Below are 13,823 nucleotides of genomic sequence, written 5' to 3'. Positions count from 1 at the left end.
CTGATCTGCCCTTGACTCAAACTCTGGCTCTTCTATAATTCAATAGACTAAACATATCAATCTGATAATCTGCAAATATCAATGCAATTAAATAAAGTATGTGATTTTGGGAAACTCAAATCAAACCTAACTCGAGTTGTGCAATCCCGAATCAACATTTATTTATACCTTTTATTCCGTCGCTCTGATACAATCGAAGTCTCGACTCAAAGCCTGTCAATGTTCAATCTGGCAATGACAATATCAATATTCTGTATCAATATTCTAATCAAATCACAACATCTCTGTTTTATCAAATTCTGACGGTACAACAGTACAATCTTGCGATACTGATAATACTATATCAGTCTATACCAATTCCAATCATTTACAATCAACCACCGTACAAATCTGACATCAATTTTAGTCAACCTCATTCTTAAAATCATTACACTTCCATATTCAGTCCGTTTTTTCTTAATCTGACTTCGATTCTACACTGTCTAACATGTCAAGAACAACATATATGACATGTATTCAATTCCAACAACATCATAATTTCAAAAAATGTCAAAGCGTAGTAAAACTTACGTCCTGTAGTAGCCTGCGTTGAAAGGAACATAGTACCGAAGTCGGATTTAAAATCTAACGGACGGATTGATCGCAAATCGAATTCTAAAATTCAAAAGCTATTTTCCCTCGAAGCTTTCGTTTCCTTTCTTTCTTCTGAATCTTTAAGGATTACTGTATATATATATATACACACGTAACATGCACAAGGATGAGTGGCTCAATGTTTGTAGCACACGTCTCGCGCATATGCGCGAGACACTCGGTCTCCGCGCGTATCCTGCACATCGCCTCGCGCATATGCGCGACTCATCTCCTCGCATATGCGCGAGACTCTCTGGAGTTCCTCGCATAGGCTTCGCGCATATGTGCGAGGTTTTCTGCCTGTTTGGCGCATGTGCGCGCATCCTGTCGCGCATGTGCGCCGATGCTACTGTCCTCGCACATCAATTTTCACACGCGATCTCATTTCGTGTCCCTGTTAGCCCTTTCATAATTATCTCGATTAAAAATCAATAATCGTAATTTAACACGGTATAAAATATCGGGCATTACATTTCTCCCCCCTTAAGATACGATTTCGTTCTCGAAATCACAGGCATTCAATTATATTAATAGGGAATATACACAGAAATGGTCTAAAAAGTTTACATTATCGAAACAAATCAGGGAATTCTTGTCTCATATCTGATTCAGTTTCCCAGGTTGCTTCTTCAGTGCCATGACGAGTCCATTGAACTTTCACAAGTGGAATGGTCTTCGTTCTGAGCTGTTTTTCTTTACGATCAATAATCTGAATCGGTTTTTCAATATAGCTCAACGTCTCATCCATTTCGGCCTCGTCTGGCTGAATAGCATGTGAAGCATCAGGAAGGTATTTCCTTAATAACGATACATGAAAGACATCATGTATCCCGGATAATGAAGGCGGTAACGCGAGTCGATATGCACGATCTCCTATCTTTTCGAGAATCTCATAAGGCCCAATGTATCGTAGAGACAGTTTCCCTTTCTTGCCAAATCTGACAACTCCTCTGAAAGGTGAAATTTTTAAAAATAATCGGTCTCCTGTCTCAAATACCAACGGTCTACGTCGAATATTGGCTCCCTGAGATCTTTGGGACCCTCTCTGTGGACACACTTTAGCAAAGTGTCCCGGCTGTTTACAGATGTTGCAACTACCAGTTACTCCCTTCAGTTGCATGTCTTCCTCCGCAAGTCTTACAATAAACTCCAGTATAACTCTGGCTCTGTCTGGAACCACCGGAGCTGGAAGAACTGCTGCCAGATTTCTTGAATTGCTTTCCCCTGGCTTTCAAAAATTCTTTCTTCCCTCCACTCCTGCTGCCACCCTCGAATCTGGGAGGTGGTTGCTGTGGTCTCGGTGCTAGAGGCACAAATGAAGCCCCTTTCTGTCAAATCAGACTGGCTTCTGCTCCCTTAGCTCTGTTCAGGGCGTCAGTAAAATTATTCGGTCGCCCTGTGTTCAGCAATGTGAAAATATCGGGGTTCAAGTCATTGATGAACTGGTCAACAGTAGCTTCCTCGCTGTCAGCCACATGTGGAGCAAATATCAACAAGGTGGAGAACTTGGACACGTATGCTTCTATGTTCATCGGTCCCTGCCTTAGATTAGCAAACTCCGCCCCCTTGTCTTTTCTGTACGACACTGGAAAGAATCGTTGATAAAATTCAGTTCTAAAGCCATTCCAGGTAATAGTCATACCTCTATGCTCCATGGCTCTCTTTCTAGTAATCCACCAGTCCTTAGCAACATCGTGTAACTGGTGTCCAATTAATCGAACTCGCCTCTCATCTGTATACTCCAATGAGTCAAAAAGCATTTCAATATCATCAAGCCAACTCTCGCACTCCACAGCGTTCTCTGTTCCTTTCAAAGTTGGCGGGTGAAATGACTGAAATCGTTTCAGTAACGTTTCCATTGGAGTCGGTGTTACATCCATCGGAGGATTTGATGTACTTCCCTGTTCTGGTACTCGTCTCGGAGGCATATCTGGTTATCAACAGAATTAGTAACTCAAATACAACAACCAACTTCAGTCCTCCTCTGATCATCTTACTGCTGATCTAGAATCGGTGCTGATCCATTCTCAATAAAACATATTACTATATCAAATCAGATAAAGAAGTAACATGTATTAAAGCAGTAAAACATGCTAGCATTCAAAAGCAGGAAAGAAATCCTCAATCTACCCCGCTCACTAGCCTCTTCTATCTCAATATAAAGGATCTATAGCTCTGATACCACCTGTTGTGGGGACCCGGACGCTAATCATCTTATTTATCGTCATTGGGACTAATTTAATTAATTATAATAAACAGGGTCTAAATTTTTTTTTAAATGCGGAACGTAATGACATACATCTTAACATACACGTTAGTATTAAAAGTACCAAACTTGCACTACATACAATCAGTCTCAACTAAGGTTTAACAACTATATAACAAGTGTTTAAACCCTAACTCTAGTCCAAGTCCGTAGTCTCCACTCTAACTCGATCTTTCTTCACCTCTGTGACCCTGAACCTGTCCCACCTGTTGTCATGCACACATACAGACAAGACAACAGCCGGATAACTCCGGTGAGATATAAATATCCCAGTATAAACAATGTATCAATGCAATCATATAAAACATATATAAAAGTATAAACAATCATTAAAACATGTATCCAATCTGACTACATGAACCAATACGAATCTGTATTTAAGTCAATGACTTATTATCTTATCTCAACTTATTTCTAACCTAGGGATCCCGATCTAATTTAAACTTTGGTATGCTGTATCGAATGTCTAAAATAGACGTCGATCTACATCTAAGCTCATCGATACACCGTAAGTCTAGAGTCTACGCGGTTCTGACAAAGACTCGGCGGTTCTGCCCTAGCTAGGCTGATCTGCCCTAGACTCAAACTCTGGTTCTGCTATAATTCAATAGACTAAACATATCAATCTGATAATCTGCAAATATCAATGCAATAAAATAAAGTATGTGATTATGGGAAACTCAAATCAAACCTAACTCGAGTTGTGCAATCCCGAATCAACATTTATTTATACCTTTTATTCCGTCGCTCTGATACAATCGAAGTCTCGACTCAAAGCCTGTCAATGTTCAATCTGGCAATGACAATATCAATATTCTGTATCAATATTCTAATCAAATCACAACATCTCTGTTTTATCAAATTCTGACGGTACAACAGTACAATCTTGCGATACTGATAATACTATATCAGTCTATACCAATTCCAATCATTTACAATCAACCACCGTACAAATCTGACATCAATTTTAGTCAATCTCATTCTTAAAATAATAACACTTCCAGATTCAATCCGTTTCTTAATCTGACTTCGATTCTACACTGTCTAACATGTCAAGAACAACATATATGACATGTATTCAATTCCAACAACATCATAATTTCAAAACATGTCAAAACGTAGTAAAACTTACGTCCTGTAGTAGCCTGCGTTGATAGGAACACAGTACCGAAGTCGGATTTAAAATCTAACGGACGGATTGATCGCAAATCGAATTCTAAAATTAAAAATCTATTCTCCCTCGAAGCTTTCGTTTCCTTTCTTTCTTCTGAAGCTTTAAGGATTACTGTATAGATATATATACACACGTAACATGCACAAGGACGAGTGGCTCAATGTTTGTAGCACACGTCTCGCGCATATGCGCGACCCCAATCGGCGCATATGCGCGAGACACTCGGTCTCCGCGCGTATCCTGCACATCGCCTCGCGCATATGCGCGACTCATCTCCGCGCATATGCGCGAGATTCTCTGGAGTTCCTCGCATATGCTTCGCGCATATGCGTGACATCTTCCGCGCATATGCTTCGCGCATATGCGCGACATCTTCCGCGCATATGCACGAGGTTTTCTGCCTGTTTGGCGCATGTGCGCGCATCCGGTCGCGCATGTGCGTTGATGCTACTGTCCTCGCACATCAATTTTCACACGCGATCTCATTTCGTGTCTCGGTTAGCCCTTTCATAATTATCTCGATTAAAAATCAATAATCGTAATTTAACACTGTATAAAATCTCGGGCATTACATTTCTCCCCCCTTAAGATACGATTTCATCCTCGAAATCACAGGTATTCAATTATATTAATAGGGAGTATATACAAAAATGGTCTAAAAAGTTTGCATTATTGAAACAACTCAGGGAATTATTGTCTCATATCTGATTCAGTTTCCCAGGTTGCTTCTTCAGTGCCATGACGAGTCCATTGAACTTTCACAAGTGGAATGGTCTTTGTTCTGAGCTGTTTTTCTTTACGATCAATAATCTGAATCGGTTTTTCAATATAGCTCAAACTCTCATCCATTTTGGCCTCGTCTGGCTGAATAGCATGTGAAGCATCAGGAAGGTATTTCCTTAATAACGATACATGAAAGACATTATGTATCCCGGATAATGAAGGCGGTAACGCGAGTCGATATGCACGATCTCCTATCTTTTCGAGAATCTCATAAGGCCCAATATATCGTGGAGACAGTTTCCCTTTCTTGCCAAATCTGACAACTCCTCTGAAAGGTGAAATTTTTAAAAATACTCGGTCTCCTGTCTCAAATACAAATGGTCTACGTCGAATATTGGCATATTTGGCCTGTCTGTCTTGTGCTGCCTTCATTTTCTTTTGAATTAATTCATTTTTTCTGTCATATCTCTGATCATATCAGGTCCTATCTCAGGCACTTCAGAGATATCATCCCAATAGAGAGGGGATCGACACTTTTTTCCGTACAACGCTTTGAATGTGTCCCGGCTGAATACTCGTCTGATAGCTGTTGTTGTACGAAAATTCAAAAAGTGGCAATGCATCTTGCCAATTAGTGCTAAAATCAAGCACCACTGCTCTCAGCATATCTTCCAGTGTCTGGATAGTCCGCTCTGACTGTCCGTCGGTCTGTGGATGATATGCGGTACTCAGATGTAACTTCGTACCGAGAGCCTGCTGCCAACTCTGCCAAAAGTGCGAAGTAAATCGAGGATCACGATCTGATACAATTGACTTCGGCACTCTGTGCAATCTGACCACTTCTCTGACATAAATCTCTGCCATCTGGTCAAATCTGTACGTCATCTTGTACGGAATAAAACATGCGGATTTGGTCAATCTGTCAATCACGACCCAAATCGCATCACAACCTCGGGAGGAACGCGGTAGCTGCGTCACAAAATCCATGGAAATGTGATCCCATTTCCATTCAGGAATGGACAAACTCTGTAATATACCTCCTGGTTTCTTTCTTTCTGCTTTCACCTGCTGGCAATTCTGACATTTGGAAACAAATTCGGCAATGTCAGTCTTCATTTGTTTCCACCAGAACTGTCTTTTCAAATCATTATACATCTTTCTGCCACCAGGATGAATACTGAATCGACTGTTGTGCGCTTCTGACAATATCTGTCGTCTCAAATCCGAAACATTCGGCACAACCAAACGATTATTTACATACAAGACGTTATCACGTACCTGATATTCCGATCTATGCCCTATTCTGACCATCACTATTGATCTCTGTACATTCTGATCAACTTTCTGAGCCGCTTTAATTCTCACAATCAGCTCTGGTTCTACTTGCACCGTATAAAGTCTCAACGGTCTATAATTTGTTTCAAATGCTAATCCAGACAGCAGTCTTCTATCAAATTTGAAACACCGATCGTCGACAAGGATAAGGAACATACCTTTCGACTTAGTGCATCAGCTGCTGCATTAGACTTTCCTGGATAGTATTTGATTTCACAATCAAAATCTTTAAGCAAATCAAGCCATCTTCGTTGCCTCATATTCAATTCAGACTTTGAAAACAGATATTTCAAACTCTTATGATCAGAATATATCTCAAACTTTTCCCCATAAAGATAGTGTCGCCAGATCTTTAATGCAAAGACAATGGCTGCCAATTCAAAATCATGGATTGGATAACGAGTCTCATGTGGTTTAAGTTGTCTTGAGGCATAAGCAATAACATGCCCTCGCTGCATCAGAACACATCCCAACCCTCTGTGAGAGGCGTCGCAATAAACCACAAAATCACCAGTATCGGATGGGATAGTCAACACCGGAGCACTGGTCAATCTCTTTTTCAACTCCAGAAAACTGGTCTCGCATTCTTTAGACCAAACAAATGGAGCATTCTTCTGGGTCAGCTGAGTAATAGGTTTAGCAATACTTGAGAAATCTTTAATGAAACGACGGTAATATCCCGCTAAACCCATAAAACTTCGAATTTCGGGCACTGACGTCGGTCTTGGCCAAGAAATCACGGCTTCAACCTTACTGGGATCCAGAGATATCCCATCTCCGGATATAATATGCCCCAGAAATACTACCTGTCTCAACCAAAACTCGCATTTCGACAGTTTAGCATATAATTTCTCAGCCCTTAAAATTCGCAACACAGTTCTTAGATGCTCAGCATGCTCACTCATATTCTTTGAATAAATCAAAATATCATCAATGAATATAATCACATAATCATCGAGATATTTCTGGAATATACGGTTCATCAATCCCATAAATACAGCTGGAGCATTCGTCAGACGAAACGGCATGACAATAAATTCCTAGTGTCCATACCTGGTTCTGAATGCTGTCTTTGAGATATCAGAATCTCTGACTCTCAGCTGATGATATCCAGATCTCAAATCGATCTTGGAATATACTGAAGAACCCTGCAACTGGTCAAACAAATCATCAATACGAGGCAAAGGATATTTATTCTTTATCGTTGCCTTGTTCAGTTGCTGATAGTCGATGCGGTGTCTCATCGAACCGTCTTTCTTTCTTACAAACAATACTGGAGCACCCCAAGGAGAAACACTCGGTCTGATGTACCCCTTGGCCAGTAAATCTTCCAGCTGATCTTTTAATTCTTTCAATTCAATTGGTGCCATTCTGTACGGGGCTCTAGAAATTGGCACTGTACCTGGCATCAATTCAATGCTGAAGTCTATCTCTCTAATTGGAGGTAATCCCGGGATCTCGTCTGGAAAGACGTCAGCAAACTCATGTACCACTGGCAAATCAGCGAAGGATGGACTCGTCTTCAGTAAATCTACTGAATATACAAGGAATCCCTCTAATCCTTTCTGTAACAATCGAGTCATAGATAATACGGATATTAAAGGAATTCTCGATCTAGAACCCTTACCGTAAAATTTCCACTCTTCAGCCATGTCTGGTCTGAATCTCACTATCTTGTGGAAACAATCCACAGTCGCTCTGTACTTGGTCAGCATATCAATACCGATAATACAGTCAAAATCAGACAACCCCAGTACAATACACTCTAATTCTATCTCATGCCCGTCATACTGTAGTATACAATGTTTTACAGAATTTACGGATATCAAACATGTCCCTAAAGGAGAAGAGACAGACACTACAGTAGCTAAAGATTCTACAGGCCTCTGCTGTGACTGAGTTGGCGCTAGCTGGAATGTGTGAACAGCAGCTGATCGTCTCTCAGTCTGTGCTGCTGATCCCGATGACTCGGCTCCCTGAGATCTTTGGGACCCTCTCTGTGGACACACTTTAGCAAAGTGTCCCGGCTGTTTACAGATGTTGCAACTACCAGTTACTCCCTTCAGTTGCATGTCTTCCTCCGCAAGTCTTACAATAAACTCCAGTATAACTCTGGCTCTGTCTGGAACCACCGGAGCTGGAAGAACTGCTGCCAGATTTCTTGAATTGCTTTCCCCTGGCTTTCAAAAATTCTTTTTTCCCTCCACTGCTGCTGCCACCCTCGAATCTGGGAGGTGGTTGCTGTGGTCTCGGTGCTAGAGGCACAAATGAAGCCCCTTTCTGTCAAATCAGACCGGCTTCTGCTCCCTTAGCTCTGTTCAGGGCGTCAGTAAAATTATTCGGTCACCCTGTGTTCAGCAATGTGAAAATATCGGGGTTCAAGCCATTGATGAACTGGTCAACAGTAGCTTCCTCGCTGTCAGCCACATGTGGAGCAAATATCAACAAGGTGGAGAACTTGGACACGTATGCTTCTATGTTCATCGGTCCCTGCCTTAGATTAGCAAACTCCGCCCCCTTGTCTTTTCTGTACGACACTGAAAAGAATCGTTGATAAAATTCAGTTCTAAAGACATTCCAGGTAATAGTCGTACCTCTATGCTCCATTGCTCTCTTTCTAGTAATCCACCAGTCCTTAGCAACATCGTGTATCTGGTGTCCAATTAATCGAACACGCCTCTCATCTGTATACTCCAATGAGTCAAAAAGCATTTCAATATCATCAAGCCAACTCTCGCACTCCACAGCGTTCCCTGTTCCTTTCAAAGTTAGCACTGTGAAGGCCCGAAAATTCTTACTTTGAAAATTTGCGGAAAATTAAAAATTTTTCTTTTAAAATATATGGAGTGCCTCATCCATAAAATCAACTGATGAATCAAGTTCAATGTTTAAAAAAATATAGCAGCGGAAGAAAATAAAGTTTGCCAAAAATAACAATTCAAAGAATGTCCAACAACTGGTAAAAATGTTTGAGCATAAAATGACATGTGCTGTAACTGAGGTCCTCGGGTGCCACTACTGCCGACCCAAGCTGGCTCACTGGTCCCCGCCCTCGGCCCTGGCCTCATCAGTACCTACAACAATCAAGTCTAGTGAGCCTAAAGACTCAGCATGCAAATATCGTAGGGAACGAGAAAATGTAATTTGCATGGATAAAATATCATGTCATGAGGAATACTTAAAATAACTTGTACTGATCAATTATAATACGTGCATAACTGAACAGAAAGTCATAGTAAATAGAATGTTTGCTCCTTGGAGTCTTGTAATGAAATAACTGATAAAAATTTTCTGTTGAGATTATGGTCTACGCCTGTGGCCCCTGCACTGAACTGAACTGATCGGTAACTGGCTACCGGGGAGTATCAAACTGAACTGAGATGACCGGTCACTGGCGACCGAGTGGTACCAAACTAAACTGATCGGTCACTGGCGACCGTATAAAATAATGCTCCCATAATAGTGAATTGACCACAAGCAATATCGCATAAATCTCAAAAATAAGTATTTTCTATTTTCATGCACGTAATATAATTAAATGGCATAATGAAAATATCCTGTATATTTTACCAACTGGATTTGATCGTTCCCAGGCTCGTTGCAACCTAAATATGCCATGAAAAATATGCAATAGCTTATAATTGACCAAATTATGCAATTAAGTTTGAAAATGCGACAATTACGTCTAACGACTTCGTATTTAATCATGACTCCGAACCAACCCGAACCGACACTGAACCGACGTATAGTCATGATTAAAATACGCTTAAAATTATGAACTAATGCTCCTAAAATGATGAGGGTCGAAATCTAGGTGAAATGGAGGCCAAAACAAGAAACGCTCTTTCGAGAGTCAATTTGGCACATCGCACCGTAAATTCTCGTACGACCTCAAAAATGATCCGAATCACGAACGGTCAAAAACACGACCTTCCTAACTCGATTAGGCACTGTGCCGTCCAAGGCCATAGGCTAAAAGCCAACCAAGAACTCAAACGAGCCTCCGAACCGTCACAGCAAGTTGCTGTCAAATTCCAGCAGCAGAAACTTCGCTTGCATTGCGTCGTTTGCGAGTCTTTTGGCCATTGGGGCTTGAACCACCGACCATAGCCTCTCAACAACATCCCAAGGAATGATTTGAACCATGGCTAAGGGCCCTAGGCCAGCCACAATTCACCTCATTCCAGCAACCAACCGAAAGCTCTTACCGAGGGCCCTCGTGCGTGCGTGTGTGGTGTTGTGCTTCGCTTGCTGTCTCGACTCGTTCCAGTAGCCATTGATTGACCATGGCACGATCTAGACATCTAGGGGCATGGTATGAACCATGGCTAAGGGCCATAGGCCAACCAAGATCCATACCATTCCACAAAACTCGAACACACACATGCTGTCAAAAACCGAAGGGGCCGAGAGGGGAGGGGCTGTTCTTGCATTTGATTTAAAAACCGATGCACCATGGACCGAGCCACCAAAGGGAAACTTAGTCACGTCTTAGAAATGCTAGGGAAGTGATCCAACCATGGCTATGGGCCCTGTGGCAGCCATGATCAGATCTATCTCCATTATGACAGCAACCTGAATTTTTCGAACACAAATCTGCACCTATGGGGAGCTTGCTGTGATTTCGTTTTTCCAGCAAGCATGGGGACTGAATGTATGGACCAACATGGTCCTAATGCATCCTATTACATGTCTAGGAGCCGCCTTGGGAGCCTGGAATCGAACCATCCACCTGAAACCATAAAACAAGAGGAAGCCGTGAACTGCACAAGAAAACCGAAATCTGCATGTGATGTTTTCTGAAAATTCTTTGACGTATTTCGGTTAATACATGAAATGATGATCATAAAACATAAAAATAACGATAGTATGACTTGATTGAAGAGTCAAGGAAGAATATATGCATTCCTGGTTTCGTTTGAAAGAAAAACGAAAAGAAGAGACAATTCGGCGCGGAGGAGTTGAGCGCTTTGCTACCTAGCTTGTTACTGAATTTTTTCCTCTTGTGTCTAGCTATGCAACCCATGGTTTTCTACTCTGAAATGGCTCTGATTTTCGAGATTAGGGAGATGGGAAAATGGTTAGGGGAGTGAGGGAGATGGGTGCAAAATATAAGGGACAAATCAAGACCAAGTCTCCCTCATTTTGAAATTTTGAATTCTTGTTTGATATCAAATGATTTGTTGGTGCTTATTGGGGTGAGGTGGCCGATCATAATACCATCTAGACTAGGTGAGGATAAGATTGATCATTAATTAAATGGTGCTCCCAAAAATAAAAGAATTATCCTACTAATTAAATACAAAGAAAGGGTCAAAGGTGTTGAGTTGGCAAGGTAATGCTTAGTCATCTAAGGGGGCCGAAAATTCATCTAATAAATTGAAGGAAATATTGTTTAGTTGATAAATTTTAATACCTTAAGAGCCTTACCTATCCCTAATTAATTTAGTGAACTAACCCCTTAATTATGGAACTTAAATGAATTTATTTCCAACTCACCTCAAGTAATTAAAATAAATCCTCGACCTCCTTTTTAACTTAAATCAACTTACTTGCCAGCTAAATTAAGTCCTGAAAATATTTTCTAAATCTTAAATTGTATCTCTAAACTCCAACTCCAGTCCGGCCTCACTGAAATAACTGAAAATTCAAACTACTGCATAATAAAATAATTAACTTCAAAGAAAAGCATTAAAATAATCATGCAATGAAGTCAATTTAATTTAAAATACTAGAATTATGCATGGCTTATACGTAGACTGATTTACGGGTTCTACAATCCTTCCCCCCTTAAGAGAAATTTCGTCCTCGAAATTAGAACTCACCGAATAACTCGGGGTATCGATCTCTCATCTTTGGCTCAGACTCCCAGGTAGCTTCCTCCTCTGAATGATTGAGCCATTTGACCTTGACTCGCTTAACCAACTTGTTCCGAAGTTTCTTCTCCTGACGGTCTAGGATCTGCACTGGTCTCTCCTCATAAGACAGGTTCGGGGTAAGCTGCAATGGCTCAAAGTTCAGCACATGCGAAGGATTCGCCATGTACTTTCTCAGCATGGAGACGTGGAACACATTGTGTACTCCGGCCAGATTCGGCGGAAGAGCAACACGATAAGCTAGCGTCCCAACTCTGTCAAGGATCTCAAAGGGTCCAATGAATCTCGGACTGAGCTTCCCTTTCTTCCCAAATCTCATGACACCCTTCATAGGTGCCACTTTCACAAAGACATGATCGCCCACTACAAACTCTAACTCTCTCCTCCGCTGATCGGCATAACTCTTCTGTCGACTCTGAGCAGTCCTCATCCTATCACGGATCTTGACTACTACATCTGCCGCCTGCTGAACAATCTCTGGACCCAACTCTGCTCTCTCTCCTACTTCATCCCAATGAACAGGAGATCTGCACTTGCGGCCGTACAGTGCTTCATACGGAGCCATATCAATAGAAGACTGGAAGCTGTTGTTATAGGTGAACTCAACCAATGGTAATTTCGACTCCCAACTCCCGGAGAAATCAATGATGCAAGCACGGAGAAGATCCTCTAAGATCTGAATAACTCGCTCTGACTGCCCATCTGTCTGCGGATGGAAAGCTGTGCTAAACAGCAACTTCGTACCCATAGTCGAATGCAAACTCTTCCAAAACGAGGAAGTAAATCTAGGATCTCTGTTAGATACGATAGAAACTGGAATACCATGGAGTCGGACTATCTCTCGGATATACAGCTCTCCATACTGAACCATGGTGAAAGTCGTCTTAATAGGCAAGAAGTGCGCTGACTTGGTAAGACGATCTACAATCACCCAGATAGCATTCGATCCTCTGGCTGACGTCAGCAATCCGGTCACAAAGTCCATGGTAACATTCTCCCACTTCCACTCGGGAATAGGGAGAGGCTTGAGCAAACCTGCCGGTCTCTGATGCTCCGCTTTCACTAATTGGCAAGTCAGACACTCGGATACAAAACGTCTGATGTCTCTCTTCATCCCTGGCCACCAATACAACAACTGCAGATCTTTGTACATCTTCGTACTCCCAGGGTGAATGGAGTACGGGGACATGTGGGCCTCTGATAGGATATCTGCTCGGATAGTATCACTGCTAGGAACCCACATCCTGTCTCGGTATCTCACTATACCATCGCTGACTGTATACAAGACACTGCCCTTGGCTTCATCCCTCAGCTTCCATTGTGCCAACTGCTCATCTGCGGCCTGACCACTGCGAATACGGTCAATAAGGGAAGACTGAATGGTCAAGGTAGATAGACGAGGAACTCTACCTCGAGGATAAGTCTCGAGATCAAACCTCTGTTGTAGAACACGTAAGTCAGTAGACGTATAAGCCATGCATAATTCTAGATTTTTAAATTTAATTGACTTCATTGCATAATTATTTTAAATGCATTTATTTGAAGTTAATTATTTTATTATTTCAGTTCAGTAGTTTGATTTTTAGCATTTCAGTTATTTCAGTGAGGCCGGACCGGAGTTGGAGTTTTGAGATAGAATTTAAGATTTGAAAAATATTTCCAGAAGTTAATTTAGCTAGCAAGTAAGTTCATTTAAGTTAAAAAGAAGTTTAAGGAATTATTTAAGTTAGTTGAGGATTTTAATTTAATTATTGGAGGTGATTAAGAAATGAGCTCATTTAAGTTACTTAATTAAGGGGTTAGTTCAGTAAATTAA

Source organism: Primulina tabacum, chromosome 6 (assembly GCF_025594145.1).
Source record: "Primulina tabacum isolate GXHZ01 chromosome 6, ASM2559414v2, whole genome shotgun sequence".
NCBI lineage: Eukaryota > Viridiplantae > Streptophyta > Magnoliopsida > Lamiales > Gesneriaceae > Primulina > Primulina tabacum.
Note: the sequence above shows the minus strand (reverse complement) of the source record.